This window comes from Mustela lutreola, chromosome X (assembly GCF_030435805.1).
Source record: "Mustela lutreola isolate mMusLut2 chromosome X, mMusLut2.pri, whole genome shotgun sequence".
Classification (NCBI taxonomy): Eukaryota; Metazoa; Chordata; class Mammalia; order Carnivora; family Mustelidae; genus Mustela; species Mustela lutreola.
Window position 1 is genome coordinate 91186632 of NC_081308.1, and position 5277 is coordinate 91191908.

The following is a 5277-nucleotide window of genomic DNA, read 5'->3' on the forward strand; positions in this document are numbered from 1 at the left end:
TTGATAGAATTATTCAAATTAAAAGCTAAACTATAGGAAAGCTAGTTTACTAGAAAGAACCAGGGAGACAGCCAAGAAGAGCCCTACTGGAGTGAAAACAAATCTCAAACACTGGCTTCAAAACTATTTCACCAAAGGCACGCAAATTTAATCGGAGTAGTCTATTGAGCAATTTATGCCTTATCAAGCAACTGGTGATGATTACCAGCTGAATATGGACAGGGAAAGAGACAATCAAAGGGTGCCTTGCAAAAAATAGTCATCCTAGCGTGATTGCAGGCATATCAAAGCCAGTGCTTGGTTCCCTGAGGAGGAAAATCAGAGGTTTCATGCTTTGGGGGAGGGGGAGTAGACTTTGACAAAACAATCCAACCAGTCATTAAACAAATGAAAAAGCAAAGAACAATAACAAGCACCAGAGAGGGAACCAGTAGAAGGGTTGCTACAACATATTGCCTCAAATGTGCAGTTTCCCACAAAAAGGAAAGACATGTAAAGAAGCAGGGAAGTTTGCCCCCCTCCATTTTGATTTACTTTTATTGACTTCATTGGTGATAAAGGGATGCTCCACACTAAATAGTATGGAATGGCCAAATGCACAATGCCTGACACCAGACAGATGAAATAAAACTGAAGTTTATTAATCAATGATACAGTTCCAAAGGAAATCATGGCAGTCCAAGCAAGGCCACATGGCAGTTGTTTTTGGAATCAAAGTTAATAAGAGGGGTTGAAAGGGGCATGCTTTGGGGTGCCTGGGTGGCTCAGTGGGTTAAAGCCTCTGCCTTCAGCTCAGGTCATGATCCCAGGGTCCTGGGATCGAGGCTCACATTGGGCTCTCTGCTCCGCAGGGAGCCTGCTTCCTCCCCTCTCTCTCTCTCTGCCTGCCTCTCTGCCTACTTGTGATTGCACTCTCTTTGTCAAATAAATAAAATCTTAAAAAAAAAAGAAAGAGGCAGGCTTTGTAGAAACCAAAGTTTCAGGTGACCCTTAATTTTATGTGAGGGAGTGATTGGTTTGAATAGTTTTGCAGTCTGTCAAGAAAGTGAAAACTATCAAACTGAGATTTGGGTGGAGTGTAGCTGGTCTGGCTCTTAGGGGAGCTAGCAGGCTGGATAGGCTTTCCTTCTGGCTGGGGGTCATATTGGGCAACAACATAGGAAAACATAGCTAAGCTTTTAAGGTCACATGTCAAGGCAGCACATAAATTTTTAAGCCTTTCATTAAAAGCCCATACCATGATGGGGGAAATGTCAAAAGAGACTGCCTGGCTTTCCCTGTGGGTCCTGTTTGTGCAGGACAAAGGGGTCAGTAAGAGAGAAATTGTGAATGGCTGAAATTGCTGCTGGTTCTATTGTTGCTGCAGGCTAAGCAGGAAAGACAATGTACATTGAGCAGTCAGGACCATCACTGGAGCCTGAGGATATATTTCTTGCATTACAGTTTTACATGAAGCAATCATAACAGATGAAGCCAAGAGCAAAGAAAGCTTCTTGGGAATGAAACCAAACCCAAGCACAATGTTTTGCCAGAGAAACAAAGAAATATTCAGATTTTATGAAAACCTACTTTTGGGAGGAGAAAATCCACTGAAGAATGAACTGGCTGGTTGACATCAAGAACACGAGAGAAAATCCACTGAAATAAAGTAGAATTGGACTTAACATGGCTAACAATTTGACCACATCAACACCAGGAGCAGGAGAGAAGCCTAACAAGTATCTTGAAAGCTGGTGGTTATGAAATGTCAAATCAGCATGTAAAGCAAAATGGAAAATAGAACACAATCCTTCCTCTGGCAATCTCTGGTAAACTATATTATCGGGTCCATATTTTCTCATGTCTTCCAATTTTATTTTTTAACATGGAATAACTGACACATCAGAATCAGATTTTTTAGGACAGGCCGCACAACTGAAAACATGCTAAAACCACTTAATATGGAACAAGCAGATAGAACCCCTTCTGATATTACTAAATCAACTAATGGAGCAGTTAATTCAAATGAGGCTATCGATAATGGTTTAGAAGAAACAGAAGAAACAGTTCTTTGGGATATCTTACCCTTTATGCACCAGTAACTCTAGATACCCATTATTTATCAGCTCATGCAGAGACCACCTACGAGTTAGACTGGAAAGTACTTGACCTTTATAATGTCGGGCAATGTATTATGTTACTAACAGAAAAACAACTAAATAAGAAATCTGCTTTTCTACTAAAAAAAAAAAAAAAAGAAGCACACCAGGATTCTGCCCACTTTTAGAAATAAAACACTATGTGCACTGCAGTAAATGAGCTAGGAGATGCAAACCTTAGTTTTCCTCAGTCATTTCCAAGATATCATTGGTCAGATTTATGTGAAATTAAATTATTCTTCCAGGAATCCTTGATACCAATATCTCAGATGTATAAAATATCCTTTTTACTATTCCCAAGATGTTATAAGCAGATACCTTCTAAACATGTTAGACACTAAAAGCAACTGTTCAGGCACTGGTCTTTCTGTGAACACTGTGTTCATTTACAAGGACTATATTCAAAGGACTTACCCTTGGAAGACATCTTTCAAAAACTGTATTAGTTGTCAAACCAACACAAGCCTTTATATATTAGCTTTTTAAAAATTTTGCTGTTTTTTATTAACATATAATGTATTATTTGCTTCAGGGGTACAAGTCTGTGATTCATCAGTCTTACACAATTCACAGCACTCAGCATAGCACATACATTCCCCCAATGTCCATCACCCAGTCAACCTATCCCTCCCACCCCCTCCCCTCCAGCAACCCTCATTATGGAATCATTATAGAAAGCTGGCTTGTAGATTAAAGTTTCAATGTACTCCTAAAAGTGATTCCATCCTGTAGAAGCTTGTAGTCTTGAATGGAAATTTTCAACCTCTATCAGAAGAAAATTTTGCCTGCATAATTTGCTGTCTCCAGATTAAATACAAAGACTTGTCAAATCAATTAAGGGAGAGAGACTACAGGGCCCTTTCCTTTTGGACTAAGGCAAAACATTATTACTATTGAAATTGTTCATTTTGTAGCCATATTGCTTTTCTTAATTGTGGTGCTGAATGATAATCAATGGTTACAGAATGAAACTTCATCTCAGATTAAATACATAGGTAGGCTGAAACAAAAAAGTCCTTGGAATTCGTGCAACAATTTTTATGTAAGGAACTTCTACAGTTTACATAGAATTATGTTTCTGCCACAAGTGCTTTGGCCTGCAGTCACAAGGGATTTTATAATAAAAAAGATGAAAATGGATTTGTGTTTTTTTTTTTTACTCCTTTGGAGCATATTATTTTGTTTTTACATTTTTTTAAATTTCTTTTCAGCATAACAGAATTCATTGTTTTTGCACCACACCCAGTGCTCCATGCAATACGTACCCTCCTTAATACCCACCACCTGGCTCCCCCAACTTCCCACCCCCTGCCCCTTCAAAACCCTCTATTGTTTTTCAGAGTCCCTAGTCTCTCATGGTTCACCTCCCCTTCCAATTTCCCTCAACTCCCTTCTCCTCTCTATCTCCCCATGTCCTCCATGTTATTTGTTATGCTCCACAGATAAGTGAAACCATATGATAACTTGACTTATTTCACTCAGCATAATCTCTTCCAGACCCGTCCATGTTGCTACAACATTCACCCTTTCTGATGGAGGCATAATACTCCATAGTGTATATGGACCACATCTTCCTTATCCATTCATCCGTTGAAGGGCATCTTGGTTCTTTCCACAGTTTGGTGACTGTGGCCATTGCTGCTATAAACATTGGGGTACAGATGGCCCTTCTTTTCACTACATCTGTATCTTTGGGGTAAATACACAGTAGTGCAATTACAGGGTCTTAGGGAAGCTCTATTTTTAATTTCTTAAGGAATCTCCACACTGTTCTCCAAAGTGGCTGTACCAACTTGCATTGTTTCTTTCTGTTTGTTGTTCTAAGGGAATTTAAAGCCACTTTTCTGTTACTTTAAGATTCTCATCTTAATAGAAATTTCCAGTAAAAGTATTTTTACTTTTCCTGTTAGGGTTTATACCTGTTTTTTTTTTTTTTTTTTACATTTATTGACCTGTATTAGATTAGAATTTCATTATGTATTTTAGCTGAGGTACTTCATAACTTTTTTTAAATGGTAATTTTTTCTTAGAATACACTTGAATGTCATTTGCCTACTTGTTCTGCCTACACAATGCATATTTGTTTGAAGCCACTTCATAGGTTTTTAAAAATAGTCAATTTTTAGTTTTCTACCATACTCTTGAATGATATTTTCCTACTTTTCTGCTTGCATATTTTATATTTCCTAAAAAGCAATCTCTACTTTTAGTCCATATAAGTTCCATTTAGAAAGATGCACATTAGCACTTTGTTACTAAAATATCTTACTGTAGGTAAAATCTTTTCAGAAGTGTAGAGAATGGGTAGATAGGAATATATGAATAATACTCAAAAGATTTAAACCATTATGATGACATATATCCCAAATGGTAATATGGGCACACAGATTTAATGGATAAAGTTATGCCTCAGACGTCATGTGCTCAGGAATCTTTAAGGAGAGTGAGTTCAGCCATCTTTTGTATTTAATTTGGTTACTGTTCCCTTTAGTTTTCTCCAAAAATGAAACATTCAGCACAGTGACTCAATATTTTCAATTATTTTGCATGGGCTGAGAGTACCTCTGTTATGTTCTCAGTGATAATCAAGTTAAAACTCTGTGCAACAGTTCTGGTAACTAATATAACCTATACATAATACTGCGGCATAGCACACAATCAAGCCATAAAGGTAGTTAATATGCCTTCACAGTGGTTTTCTCTGCTATAAGAAATTTGTCTTTAAGGCTTGGTTCTCCAGTTGAGCTACTATAGGTGGTTGATACTTTTATAGTAGTGTTTAATTTGCTTTAAGGGAGGGTTTTTTCTTTTCTTTTTTTTTTTTTTAACTTGAAGGTGTAATATGTAATAAAATGCTTTTCCCGTCAACTGCATTAACTTGTCACAGGCTCAGGATATTTTTCTATAAAGGGCCATAGGCTCAGACTGCTTTTCTTTAAAGAGTGTCAAATAACAATACTTTTTTTCTGGAGAGAGGTGTGATAGTTTCTATGCTTGTTAAGAAAGTATAGTATTAGAAATTAAGAGCAGACAAGTGGAAGTTGGCTATTTCAATTGGTTATTATGTATGTTAATTGCTTACTAGTAAAACTTGTACATCTTATATATTAGATACATCTTCATTTTCAAATGAATCCTA